This window comes from Paramisgurnus dabryanus, chromosome 15 (assembly GCF_030506205.2).
Source record: "Paramisgurnus dabryanus chromosome 15, PD_genome_1.1, whole genome shotgun sequence".
NCBI lineage: Eukaryota > Metazoa > Chordata > Actinopteri > Cypriniformes > Cobitidae > Paramisgurnus > Paramisgurnus dabryanus.
In genome coordinates this window covers 5227219-5242597 of record NC_133351.1, presented here as the reverse complement: position 1 = coordinate 5242597, position 15379 = coordinate 5227219, and the positions used below count along the sequence as shown (strand labels likewise).

At 39.0% G+C, this 15379-nt stretch overlaps 3 non-coding genes across 3 annotated transcripts; all 3 read right to left on the bottom strand.

Annotated features, from left to right (window-relative positions):
* Window positions 1-1629: 1629 nt before the first annotated feature.
* On the bottom strand, window positions 1630-1702 carry trnak-cuu (transfer RNA lysine (anticodon CUU)). The gene has a single exon. It is a non-coding gene; the product is annotated as a tRNA-Lys (tRNA).
* A 965-nt stretch (window positions 1703-2667) lies between these two features.
* trnak-cuu (transfer RNA lysine (anticodon CUU)) lies at window positions 2668-2740 on the bottom strand. Its single transcript has one exon. It is a non-coding gene; the product is annotated as a tRNA-Lys (tRNA).
* Window positions 2741-4266: 1526 nt separating this feature from the next.
* trnak-cuu (transfer RNA lysine (anticodon CUU)) lies at window positions 4267-4339 on the bottom strand. The gene has a single exon. It is a non-coding gene; the product is annotated as a tRNA-Lys (tRNA).
* Between the last annotated feature and the right edge of the window lie 11040 nt (window positions 4340-15379).

Below are 15379 nucleotides of genomic sequence, written 5' to 3'. Positions count from 1 at the left end.
TAGTGAAGCTACAGTAGACACCACAGGACAAACACATCATTGTCTAAGACATCGTCGTGACAAAACACACTCTATAGGACAGTTTGTCCATTTAGGGCTACTATAGAAACAAACTTTAACACGCTCACCGGAAAATATTCAACTTTGGATGAAAAGCACAGCTCGTCAATGTCAGTTCTCACACAGCCGTCCAATCACAGTGGAGGAGGGGTGGGACAAATATCACAACAAACAACGGCACATTGTACAACGACTGATAAACAAAGCAGAAGTATCACAGCAACCAAAGCGCTGAGGTGAAGTAAAACTGCCGCTGGGCGTTTTCATCCGCGTAAAAAAACTTTGGTGTGCATGCACCCTTACCGTGGGTTCACACCAGCCGCATTCGAGGCATCAAATTCGCGTGTACCATGCCTTGTTTGCCGCTTGAACAGTTTGAGTTTTGCTGCCATGCCTATGACTGCTATGTAAACAATTAATTTGCATGTAAAATTGAATACAGCACTTTGCAATATTAAAATTAATAGGTTAACAAACGTGGTCACTATGTTGTTGCATTAAAAAGACTGCATGATGTTAGAGATTACAGCATACCACTTCGAAACAACAGATTTGTCACTTTTTGGTAAACAGTCCCTTTATGAGTCTACTGAATATAAATACATTTGTAAAACTCCCTCTGTGTGATTGTTTTAAAGTTGCTGCTGGCACACACACACACGCACGCACACAGCTCTCTGTTTTTCTCTGTTATTGGTGCTGTAATTGGATAAGAGGGAGGAGAGATTAATGGCTCGGTTCTCAGTCCATCAGCCAATCTGGTTAAACTCAGCGGGCTGTAGTGCATTGAAGGAGCTTCCAGCTTCACATCGCCAAAAAGTGACACATCCTCCTGGCACCTTCACTAAACATCTTACTATTCTCCAGTGTATCTGCCCGTGGCCATTTAACTTCATATTCTTTCTTATAATCAGATGGTGTCAATTGTATAAAACCTTAAACTCTATAGGGTGAATTCAGGACATTTTGGGACACTTGAGATGAGTGTCAACAGCTGTATATAACAACTGTGCCTTGGAAAAGTATTTAAATCCCAATTCTCTCATATTACTACAAATGATGCATTGATTTTTTATTATTTTTTGATATTGTATATTTAAAACACTTAATGTCAAAATCAGTAATGATAAGTTCACCCTGGAATTTTTTTAGTAAATATTCGAGGTGCTGGATATTCTCTCTATAAAACACTCAGGAACAATATGCATTGCTCAAAGTCACTTCAGTCGCAATCTGCAAGACATTTTGGGACACCTGAGATAAGTTTCAATAGCTGTATATAACAACTGTGCGGTACAAAAGTATTCAGACACCAATTCTGTCATATTACTGAAAGACAAATGGTGCATTAAATTTATATCCGTTTTATTTTAAAAAACTAATGATCATGTTAGTACATATAAGAGGCAGTGGATATTTTTATTCTGATTATGATTGTAGCCCATTCTCAATGCCCAGGAAGCAACTGGGAGGAACATGCCTTTCTCAAAGTCACTTCAGTCATAATCTGCTTGCTGGTGTCAAGACTCGGCCCTTCAGTTAACAAGTCCGACTCTAACCCCAAAACATCGCCCAACGTGGGGCTCGAACCCACGACCCTGAGATTAAGAGTCTCATGCTCTACCGACTGAGCTAGCCGGGCTTATTAACACACTTCCTTCCTCTCTCTCTCTCTCTCTCAATTTCAATTTTTCAATTTAAAGAACTTTATTGGCATGATTGTGTCACTTACAATATTGCCAAAGCATTATACATAAAACAAGAAACATACAATAACACAATATTAACAAACATTAAGGTGCAATTAAGCTAAGGTGCTGGGTGATGGATGAAGTACTACTGCAAAATAAAATAAAATAGAATCAGAGGATATTTACAATATAAAGTAGACTTTGAAATATAAACATATGAAGTATACAAATGTACATTTATGGAGGCAGATGAGAGGTAAAATAAAAGTACTGTACAAGATCAGGGCTGTGGATTATTTCTGATGGTGTGTAACTGATAAATGAATTTAGCAGCAACTGATGGGTGTCTGTCTTCCCCCAGTAACATCTTCATTTGATCTGAATCTGAAGAGCTATGAAACTCTGGTATGAGCTTTGAGATTTTGTCAAAGTGTTTTTCTCTAAGCTCTTTATATTTACCACAGTAAAGGAGAAAGTGTGTCTCTGTCTCGATCTCACCACTGTCACAATGACACAGATTCTGTGTCACAATGGACACAGAGAGAGAACTGGCACAGTTCTCTCTCTCTCTCTCTCTCTCTCTCTCTCTCTCTCTCTCTCTCACTCTCACTCTCACTCTCTCTCTCTCTCTCTCTCTCTCTCTCTCTCTCTCGCTCTCTCCTCTCTCTCTCTCTCTCTTTCTCATGTAAAATCATGTAAATGTTTACCCACCCACTTGTTCTTGTAAACCTAAATGCTTGTATTTCTTTGTAGGACCAACTCTCACCCCCAAAATATTCAGGCAACATGGGGAAGCATCCCACAACACTGAACTTAAGAGTCTTGTGCTAAACTGACAAATGCACTTTCTTTCTTGCTCTCTCTCATGGCAATTCTATGACTGACTTACAAGTCCAACTCTTACCCCTAAAACACTCGCCCAACGTGGGGCTCGAACCCACGACCCTGAGATTAAGAGTCTCATGCTCTACCGACTGAGCTAGCCGGGCTCACGGTTGCATCCACCCTCTCACTCACTATCTCTCTCTCACCCCCTCTCTTTCTCTCTCTCACCCCCCTCTCTTTCTCTCTCTCACCCCCCTCTCTTTCTCTCTCTCACCCCCCTCTCTTTCTCTCTCTCACCCCCCTCTCTTTCTCTCGCTCACCCCCCTCTCTCCCTCTCTCTCACCCCCCTCTCTCCCTCTCTCTCCCCGACCCTCTCTCTCAGCAAGTTAAGCTGCCTTCTCAAATGACTGACTTAAAAATAAACAGTTACAACAAAAATGTTTACTCACCAGCTTGTTAGAGTGATATATATTGCATGAGTCACTAATCACTATGATTCTTGATACTTCTTGAAATAGTTAAAGTACTCAACCTTTAGGTTACAAGTAGGGTGGCCATTCGTGCCAGTTCCGCTGGACACGTCCCGAACATGTTTTCGGGTTTGTTCTCCGGAAGTCGCGTTGCTCGACCGCATACGTCATCAAGGTTCTCACATTTCAGTTAAAATATGTTAGAAAATTAAGATTTATTTCTTTTAAGACATACAATCATTGTAGTTTCATTCTTACCTTGAAATGTAACGGTTGCTTTTCTAAAATTAAACCCGAAATATTAAACCTTGATGAAGTATGCGGTCGACCAATGCGACTTCCGGAGAACGAACCCGAAAACATGTTCGGGACGTGTCCGGCGGAACTGGCACAAATGGCCACCCTAGTTACAAGCACGAAGACTCAGTCTCACCTCCAAAACAACAACCAACAGGGGGCTCGAAACTACAATCCTGAGATTAAAAGTTTCATGCTCCACCAATTTAGCAAGCCAGACTCCCATACATTCACATATACTCTGTCTTATTCTCTCTCTTATGCTGCGTTCGCACCAAACGCGAATAGAGCATCTAGTAAAAATGATCTCAATGTTAAGTCATTCTAAAGACGTGTTTACACGTCTAGTAAAACACTCAGGAACAATATGCATTGCTCAAAGGCACTTCAGTCGCAATCGGCATGCTGGCGACAAGACATTTTGGGACACCGGAGATAAGTGTTAACAACAACTGTGTGGTGCAAAAGTATTCAACACCAATTCTGTTATATTACTGAAAGACAATGAGGTAAACTGAGCTAGCCAGGCTCATTTATGTACTGGGCTCATTCGTGCCTTTCTCTCTCACTCACTCTCTCTTTCACTTTCACTCTCTCTCTCTATCACTTTCACTTTCTCTCTCTCTCTCTTGGCAAAGTGAGCTGCCTTCTTCTGTGACTGACTAAAAAACTTACAACAAAAAATCATGTAAATGTTTACCCACCCGCTTGTTCTTGTAAACCTAAATGCTTGTATTTCTTTGTAGGACCAACTCTCACCCCCAAAATATTCACACAACATGGGGAAGTAACCAACAACAATGAAATTAAGAGTCTCATGCTATACCGGCTGAGCTAGCCGAGCTCACAAATGCATTTTCTATCTCTCTCTCTCTGCAATTCTATGACTGACATACAAGTCCAACTCTTACCCCTAAAACATTCGCCCAACGTGGGGCTCGAACCCACGACCCTGAGATTAAGAGTCTCATGCTCTACCGACTGAGCTAGCCGGGCTCATGTGCACATACACCCTCTCTCTCTTTCTCTCTCACCCACCCCCTCTCTCTACAAAGTAAGCTACCTTCTCCAATGACAAACTTAAAAATAAACAGTTACAACAAAAAATCATGTAAATGTTTACTTTAGAGCTGCAACTAACGACTATTTCTTCTGTCGACTAATCTAGCGATTATTTTTCCGATTAGTCGACTAGTCTAACGACTATTTTTTATTATTAATACAGTGTTCTTTTTTTGATTAGCTATTTAATCTGTTGGATAATCTGTTTTCTTCTCTCTGTCTGATCTGACAGTTATTGTTTGTTTTATTGTATTTTAACACAACTGAATGCTATTTTCACATATTATCTGTTCTGTTGTCAGATATATAGGGGCCGTTTCCCAGACAGGGATTAGACTAGTCCTGGACTAAAATAAATATAAGAGCTATCCAAACTGAAAACATCTTGCACTGACATATCTTAAAATACATCAGTGCCCTTAGTTTGGCCTCAAAATGCACACAAGTAATGTTTTTAGTAAGGCATGTTTGTTTAAACTAATTATATTTCCTAATTAAACTAAGGTCTAGTCCTGGCTTAAGCTAATGGAAACCACCCAGGGCCGGAGTGGGACTCATTTTCAGCCCTGGAGTTTCATGACTTAGACCGGCCCACTTTAGTTCATGACTGACTATATTAAAATAATACAGTTAAATCCTCAGTAGCCTATACATAAGTGTGCAATAGTGAACTGTTTTCTGCATCCTTGCAATTCATTGTATTTTTTTAAATAGATAATTTCCATATCAATGCAAATACAGTAAACAATTATGATTTTTGCTCTAATCTTGCAGCCCTAAGATAAGGTATTTTTATAATATTCAATTAAACATATTCAAAAGCTACTAAAAGGGAACAAATGTGTTTGTGTTTTCCCCTATATTTCTATTTAAAAAAAATGGTGGGTCTTAAGATTACCTGTTGGGTTGAAAAAGTTTAGAAACTCCTGATATACAATACACAAGCAAGATTATCAAGTATGCAGAGGAACAGGAGGAAAAATAAAAAATCCTTATCTTAATTTTTAGTACTTGGATCATGTACATTGCCAAATACCTTGTGTCATAAAAGAACAAATATTGAATGGACTTGTTTTACTTAAGAAAACATTATATTCATATGAAACGTTTTAAATAAACTGATGAGTTTTGCATCAAATAAGTTTTTGTTATCAAAAGACGATGAATAATATAACTATTCATAGATCATTCATTATTTGTCTCATTTTCATTTAAGTGGCCGTTCGTATCAGGTCGTGCATCTAGACGCGCGGCAAACGCCCTTAAATACAGACGCATCTGAATCTAAACTCGTGTTCACAGGCGAACGCTTTGAAAAGCAACCCGTGCGTCTTGCACTAACATTTTTAAAGCCGGCAAATTACGCGAGTGGGGCTGAATAAGTGCTGGCAGCAGCAACCTTCAACCCGATGGCATGACAACTCACAATTCGGCGCAAATTAAACAACTGCCGTTACTACAGAAGGCATGCGCGGGCATAGGAGAGAGAGCTCGCGCACAAGCACATAGATAACCTGTTTGTGTGGGAAAACACTGCTAATCTTTCATGATAAACTCGAATCAGTCGTCTTCTCTGCCAGTAACATCTGACGTTTACGTGAAAATGCAAGTACAAAACACAGCCAACTTTTAATTCTTTCATTCAGTGTCATGTATGAGAGGCGCTGTCTAGGGGCTTCACGCAGAGAAAGAGAGAGAGCGCGCATGCACAAGAGAGGCACCACCGAGCGCGCACAACAATAAATGAAGCCGTTTTAAATGAAAATAAAAATGTAACGTTAAATGTTGCGGCCATTGTTGATTTTGTGGCGCACACAAACAAATCAATGTATGGATAACACTGCCAGGAGCAGAAGCCGCCATTACGCGAAATGAATGTAAACAGCGACGCGTCGACGCATTTTACGCATGTCGACGTATTTTCATAGTCGACGTTATCGATGACGTCGACGCGTCGTTGCAGCACTAGTTTACTTACCAGCCTGTAATAAGCACAATGACTCTTACCCCCAAAACAACACCCAACAGGGGGCTCGACAGTGTTGGGAAAGTTCACTTTCTACATGAACTAGTTCAGTTCATAGTTCATATTTTAAACGAGTTCACAGTAACGTTCATCAGGCAGTAATACAGTACGTTCAGTTCACGTTCGCCCAAAATATGAACTTGTTCAGGCACAAGACTGGGGCTCGAACCCACAACCCTGAGATTAAAAGTCTCATGCTCCACCAACTTAGCAAGCCAGACTCCCATACACTCATATATACTCTGTCTCATTCTCTCTCTTATGCTACATTCACACCAAACGCGAATAGAGCGTCTGGCGCGAATAATTTCAATGTTAAGTCAAGTGTTTGGACGTCACGCAGCGCGAACAAGGCGTTTAGCGCGACACGGTACACGTGAATCCGCGTCATTCGAGCCGATGCGTTTGGGGCGAATTGGGTAGTGCGATTGCCGCGAAAACACACGCTATTCGCCTCAAACGTGCCTTCACGCTAGTTGAAAATATTTAACTGAAGCGAAAAATAAGCATGACACAAAATCCTGCGTGTAATCTAGAGCAAGCAACGTGATGGTGCGCATTTGGTGTGTACGTAGCATAAGTAGAAAAATCTGAACATGGGCGGAAAAACGCGCCACATTAACCAGGAGCTTGCTCTAGTAGTGACTCTAGTAAGTTTTCAATATTACTGTAAGCAGCACTTGTATTTTGTAAAAAGTCAGCAATCCAGCTGCAAAATTTTGCCAATTGCATCGTCTCTGTTGTCCTGCTCTTCCTCATACTCTTCATCTGCTTTCTAGACTCTTTCCAGTCCACACAATTGGTAAAAAATACCATTAGAAAAAAGTGTGTACAATTTTGAGTTGTTTCGTGTTTGCTCGATGACAACTGTGTTGTAGTTGTGTTCAACTTTTGCCTGCCTGTGTTTAGCATTTATAGTGTGTTATAGTGAGAAGTTTGTGTTTAGAGTTTGGGAAAAAGAGTGAATGATTTGACAAATGGGTTTAGGCCACTATGACTTTTGTCCAGAGATTAGGGTTTAGTGTTTTAGCAATTCAGAATAACAGTTTCTGTAGCTCAGTTGGTAAAGAATTGCATTAGCAGCAAAAAGGTTTGACTCAAGTTATACAAAAAATGCACTGCAGTCTTTAGATAAAAGCGACTGTCAAATGTATAGTTGTAAGCATCCTAACCCATGTCACCTAGCCCATCATATAAGTCATAACCTTCCTCGTTATTTGAATACCACCTTTACCCTCCATAATCTCTCTCTCTCTCTCTCAATGTGGCCTTGATGCACAAATACAAACATTTACTCGTTCACAGAGACACTCATGGCAGTGACCTCTCGCTCAAAGGGGAAACAAGAAGACCTCCACCTGTCAAGCTGTCATCACGCCACAGTTTGTCCGCTGCCCTGTGAGACCTTGTAAACAGCGTCGCTGTTTCTCTTAAAATTCCCAAACTCATTGTCTCTGTCAACAGGAACAATAACTAAATGGCCACTTTGCCCAATGATACACCACAAACTATTTATTCTGCTCAGACGTCTGTACTCAACATTCACAGCAAAGGTGAGCTGCTCTCCGCCAATCACTTTACCCATCGAATCTTTTGTCAAACACGTGGGGGTTTCATTAAGATCTACTTAGCAGCTTCACGGCTTCTATGCAAGGATGTAACACTGCTCACGTTTGCCCTTGTAAACACACGTTAAGCCATTGAGGAAATCCCACGATCTGATTCCAAACTCCCACTAGAAAATCTGATCCGTGCAACAGGGCGTAGACGTTACGACACGAAGGTGCAACATGCATATTACGTTAATAGAAGAGGTGCAAACACGCTTTAAAGTGAACATCCCAAAAGACGGTCTGGGTGAAAAGATGCTTAGCTACGAGGCTGAAAGATGCCAGCGCGGCACAAAAGGGACGTCGAGAACACAATATCGAGCTTATCCGCTGACTGGCAACAAAAAGGCTGAGCTCTTATGAGTGATGGTTTTAATGTGTACCTTTCCTGCAGTACCAAAGTCAGTCGGGATGTTGTAACCATAGTAACAGTGGATTATGATGTCTTACATAACCACGACTGTGCATTTAAACCCGCTGGATGAATGGCGCTGCACTGATTTCATAACAAGCTTGTGTCTTTCAGACATGTTCGTGACTGTGGAAAGCAAGTTGAATTATAAACCTGAGCTCATATTTCAAAGACAAATCAAATGAGAGAAGTACTGTATAAAAGATTTTGCTTGATGAAAATAAAGACTATTTCTGAATCAGTGAGTATTACATTTTTTGCATTTGTGACCCAGTCTGTGAAACCCAGCAGCTTAAGTAATTTTTTTGTGATTTTAAATCTGCATAACGTACAGAACCTTGACTGAGTAAAATCATGTCAGAGATTGATATGTCAATAAAACCATTCATTTCAATATTTAAAAATAATTAATTTTAGTATTATAAATAGGGATATGTACCTTTGAGGTACTAATGTGCACCCTTTGGTGCACTTTTTAAAAGGGTACCGCCCCAGTGAAAGCTTTTGTATCTTTCTTTTTAAGAGTATGAGATCTCGAAATCTATCATTTAGCGCTATAAACACACATGACCTATATTTCATCATTTAAATGACTATGATGCTCATGATCACAAGACTTTGTATTTCAAGGACAAGGGGTTTCCAACCTTTTTGTGAGCAAGGGCCACCACAATGGATAAAACAATCTGGAGGGCTACTCTTTGACATTCAAAATATTTTAGTTTTATTTATTTTACTTGTTGATATATTTTATCATTGTTTAAAATGTTAACATAAAAATTTGCAATAAATAAATATTACATATGAGACTATTAATAGAATGTGCTTTGGCGGGCACCTCTCAGACTCTGTGCGTGCCGCGGGGACCATGTTGGAGACCACTGCTTTAGACATGAATGGTATGCACACCACCACCAATTTTTATATTCAATGCAAAAAGTGAAGCACTTGATGCATCTGATAAAAAAGATTTAATTACAATACAGCACACATCAATAGCACAACATTAGAGTAAATCTTAAAAGATTTTGGATGAACTGTTGCTTTAAGAATGTTCAAGCAAATTTGCTTTTAAAAGACATCTAATAGCGTCCAAACACAGGCAAAATTGGGTGTGAGTAAAATCTAGTACATGTCTAACCATACACTGTAAAAAGTTGGATAAACTTAAAAGTTTTTTAAACTTTTTAGGTGTTACCAATTGAAATAATTAAGTTGATCCAACTTTTCACTTTTTATAGTGTATCCCAGTGGCGATGCTACATAAGGGTTAGGGTGGCACTGGCCCACTCAGATTGACGGCTGGCCCAACTAGCCAAAAGAGACATAAAATATTTTAGTGGAAAAGCAGAAAAAATCATGCATAAATTATAACAATCTCTTTAAAATAATCGCTCAAATACGCATCATTCAAAAATAATTAACTATTTTATTTCATTTGATGTATTTGTATGTTTATATATTTTTAAAAGAAAATTTTCAAAAAAATTATGCTGGTGGGCAACTTTTCAAAAAATGGCTGGCGGGAATGAATTAAACAATTTGAATGCAATACAAAGTTAAAGTGAGCTGTTTTCTGAGCGCACAGACCATGGCAAAGACGCGCACACATACTCGAATGAATGCACACTCATAAGTGTATGTTTCAAAAAGCACGCAAACACAGAATCTCTATGCGCTTGACAAGACACACACGCACAAAATAATCTGGATATACTACAGTCTTGGCACGTATTCTCATAAAAACAGTCAGTTAAAGTGTCTTAAATTGAACAGAAACAGTTCAGAAAGAAAGCAGATGTTTATATGGATCCGTGCTTTTTTTGGTCAATACATCTGCTTATGCTTGTGTCCTTATGCTAATCAAACAACAGAGGACAAAATGAAAATCACTTCTGTAGCTTAAAAAGATTAATTATATGTAATTTATAGAATGAAGAAGACAGTTTTATTATTCATTTGATTCTATTTCTGTTCCTTATTACTACTGTTATACTTTATTTGTAACTTTGCTATTTTTTATTTTCATATGCTTTTTTATTTTGTTTTCCTTATTTCCTCTTTTTTTGCTTATTCAAAAATTATTCGATCCATGACTCGAAAAACGTAATGTTAACCGTTTAACCATTACTATATTGTAAAATTAGTAAGGAATAATTGACGACGGGCCATTGAATTATAAGAAAATAATGCACACCCAAGGTGTGCATTATGTAAGGGATAATCCACGGCTAGCCATGCATTAAAGGGTTTTAATGCACGACGTAGAGGCGAAGAACCACCCGATGCGTAGCGTGGCTAGCCGTGGATTATCCCGCTTATACCTTGGTTATTTACCAAGTTAAAGCTGTAATTAATTTTTACAGTGTAATTTTTTAACAGACGGGTAAAAATGACGGTCATTTTCCGAGGTTAAGTTAAGCCTCGCACTCTTTACTACTTTAAAGAGAGACGCACTTATGTCTCGCTCGCTCTCTCTGCAAGTGTAACTGTGTTACTATGGTTACCAATGTTTATAGTAGCAGATTAATTTCTAACTGTAATCAAACTGACTGGAACTACCTGTGCATTAAACGGTTTTAATGCACACCTTCCAGCCAATCAGAATCGAGTATTTAAACAGACCATGGTATAATTTCAAATAATTCAAAGGACCGGAGTCAATTATTCCTCTTATACCACGGTTACCACAAACATTGCTCTGGTGCTGTTTTTTAAGACATTTGACAAGTTAGGTGTGCGGTTATCAGAAATTAATGCATTCCCATGGAACATTTCTCAGCCAATCAGAATACAGCATTTAACAGACCCGTGGTATAATGTAATTTAATATACTGCATTGAGGTCCTTCTTATTTTACCGAGGTAAAACCCTTAGTTTTAAAGTTCTGGCCTCACCACTGGTGTAGCCGTCAAATAAATTAATACAAATAAACAAATGAACGAACCCAAACACCTTGTAATCACTTTTGACTTTGCTGACATGATCAAACATAATACATCTCACAAGTTAATCAATTTTAAGTTTATTTTGGCTAGAAGTGAGTTACTCGTAGCCAAACTCAACCTAGACTGTGAAATGACGGCTATAGCTTGCTGGGCACTACTGATAACAATCACACCAGCTAGTTGTGCAGCAACTGTGCAAAACATGACCAACTGACTGAAAACCTCTGATGTTCTCTGACCCGGTCGTCCAGCTTCTAAAATCACACCAATGACTTCACAGGCGAAAAGCAACAGCTATTTTATTGAAAACAATTTGCCATGACTGGCCTAAACCAGTTTCTGTATCTCATATCTGGGCTCTTTCCAGAACTGCCATCTGTTGGTCTTTGTTAATGACAATGTTTGTCTCAGCGTGTGTTCAGCAGCACGACTCTGAAGTCGGAATGTGTAATTTTCCGCCGGCGATAGGCAGTTTGCTTTAAGTGTTTTTAGAGTTCTGCGTTGATGACTTGGGATGCTGAGAGCCCTCATGGGGGAATGAAGGGGGGTCCGAGCGCGAATTACAGAGAGGGAGAATATCTGTATGAGCTGGATTCTTCTCTCCGCTGGAAATTCGGCATTATGCTTATAGGGAATATAGGGCGCATGAGAGAAAGAAAGAGAGAGAGCGTGAGAGAGATCTGTTTTTGGCTGAAGGATACTGTAGTAGGGGTGAGTGGGGCACAACCTAACACATTTTGTTTTGGGTTCAATCATTCAAACAGTAATTGATTTAGATTAGTCATATTTTAACATGAACAACACACATCTTTACTACAAAAACCCTTAAAGTAGTTTCTAGAGCCTACCGTTCTCATACAATTACACTAAAAGTGACAGAATGCAAATGTTACAACTTTCCTCATAGGTGGAGTAACAGACAGAGGGCCCAATTTTAACAATCTATGCTGCACAAGCCCTGAAAAGTGAAGCCAAAACGTCTCGATTGCCCCCCTGTGACTGGTCCTACTATAGGTCATAAACGCCGCCTTCCCCATGTTATTCAATGGGACTTGAGACCAACTAAACAATTTAATTACACTTCAATTATCTTTTTTCTGAAGCTGGTTTCTGTAATTTACTGTAGTTTTTATCACGCTGATGTAAATTCAAGTGTTTGTTTTTAAAATAATTTTGTTTTTTGTTATTATTTAATGCTATAAAAAGGGTGGTGTGAAGTCATGATTGACAGCTGTGATATGCGCATTCTGCAAGGGCTGGGCCTTGAATTCAGGGCTTTACTTCACCAATGGAAGAAAGCAAACGGGTGTCGTCCATCTTTTTTTACACATGGTCTAAACGCACGGCGCAAGTGCACCAGGGGGCGTGTCCGAATCCACTTTGCTAGTTTAACGATGGGAAAAATGGTTTGTGCGCCTGGCACACAGTCTAAAATGGTTGTTTCTATTCTCGTAATGATAAGGGGTGTGTTTTGGGCAAAACGTGCAATAAACCAGCATCTCTCATCCCTTTTAAAAAAAAGCCAGGTGTGCTTGCGCCAAGGCAGATTGCCTATTTAGATGCCGAAGTTTGTAAGCAGAAGATTGGTTTGAGATTGGTGTTATAAAAATTGTGTTGTGTTTTATCTATTATAATGGTTATTTGTGTAATTAAGGCTTTGGTTCTTTTTAAAAGTCATTTTTTCAGTCATGGAGTATTAAGTAAAATAACCTGGTAAAGTATGATGCATGATCAGCTGTAATCTCAAAAAGGTTTACAAATATGCTAAAAAAGGTTTGCATGAGTAAAAATACTTTATTTGTAACAAAAAGGAGATAAAGAATTTACAAACGTGTGGAGAGTTCAGCACTGGGACAGCGCTGTGTTTTGAAAAATATAAAAAATTATTCTCATTTCACCATATCCAGAGGCACAAAGTCATCATATACAATAAATCTGTGGGGTAGTACCCAAAAGACTCAATTATAATCTTTTACATTTGAATCCTTTAATTTGTCACATTTAAAAACGTGTGTGTGCTTCTGGGCATTCATTGTGTGTAATAAACAAACGAGGATTGTTGTCCCATTTATAGGTAACAAATGCGCCTGAACACACATTGTTTTCAAACCAGCACGCCCATGGGCGTACAAATGCACGTAAATACATTTACTATTTAAACAACATGACGTTGGACATGATAATGATAACTGCGCCAGGATGAAACAAGCAAAAACTGATGTTTGTGTGTTTTGGTAAGCAGATGGTGATGTGAGAAACCGTACACGTTTGGTCAATTACACTTCAATTAAAGATATTTATATCTGAACATTCATCTCAACATTCGGACCTGACCTTCGTTTAGCAAAGGCTGTGCTCTTGAATTTATTCAAGAAATGGTCACCTAAAACAAATTGTCCTAATTTACATATCCATGCATTTAAGTCTGCTTCAAAACGCAAAAGAAAACGTCGACCGTGATTTCAGTCATTCTGTCTCCTAACAGCTCCTTCTGGCATTTCATGTAGGAAAGAAAATAACACGGGTCAGAACATCACGAGTGCGTGTAATGTAAAACATCAAGCATCTACTGAAGAACCATTTGAATAAACAAGAATAATGAGCCAGACAGGACTGATGATAATGGCTCTGTATTAACTGTTGCACAGATATTAACCTGCACAAAGCAAAGCCATATTGTGCAGAAGCGAGCGGCGTGTATTGCCCCCAAGACATTTTCATTCCTAGCATTTTATTACCGCCTGTTTATCACAGGATTATGTGCCTCTGTTAAAATCTATAGCAGGTTATTACAAACACCTGCCATTTAATCAAGTTCACTTGAAGCAATTTCCCTTTTTGCATTCAGCCTTTAGAGAGTAACCGCATAAATGACCTGCTGCCAGGAGATTTTGAAGTGTTTTTTTTTTGTAGACATGAAAATGAAAAACAAAATGAGTACAACAGCAAACATTTTGTTACAAGAATAACAAAACGATCATAGCCAGTCATTTAGATATTCACCCTTGTATTCCCCAAGGACTTTTTCAACACACTTTGTTGTCCCTTTTATTTATTTGAACACAACATGAAATCAACATGAAATGACACATAACGTGTTAAATGTTAAAGACGAAACAAGGTGTAAAAAATGAACACATCCGTTCTTAGAATGATGTAACAACATCCTGCCCAGGCCCGCAGATGCAAAATAACTCCACTGACATAACACTTGTTATGTGCATGCTTCCTGTTAAATAAATAAAAAATAAATAAAATAAACAACTCTTGGCTTCAGAAAACTTTGAATATAGGACAAAATTTATATGGATTAATTTGACATGTTTATATATTTTAATAAAGGCTGCGTCTCAATTATCTCCCTTGTTTAGTAGTCAGGCCACTGATCAGGGAGTCAGCCATTTTAAAGAGCACCAATGGTCCGATTCACAATCCCTCACCGAAAATTACTTGACCTTTTTTACAGCTCTCCCACTGAAATCGCTTGAGCAAACTCAAAAAAACTTCATGAAACGTGACACGTTTGTTTTAATGTAAACACACATTGCTAGAGAGAAAGGGACCACAATCTATGTAATATTTAAATTTATTACACATCACTCTACCATGCTTAATTCTGATTGGCCAGGGTTGCAACAATATACTTGCACAAACTCTCTGCTCCTCACCACGGGGCTTCTCAGCGAGCAAATCACTCCGCCCAAGTAGCAGTGAGAATATAGTTCCCAGTATGTATACGGTTAAAAGATAACAGTGTCTCATATGACCTTGTTATTTGTACTTGCTGTGACTATACAAATCACAACATATACATAAGGAAAATGTTGGCATTATTTTGTCACTTATTAGGAGCAGTATGCTAGCTGGAGCCATTTACTTCCAGTCTTTGTGCTAAGCTAGGCTAGTGGTGGGTGCGTCAGACATAGTTACGGCACACACGGAGATGAACACTTACGGCGCATTCACACGGGGCGTAAG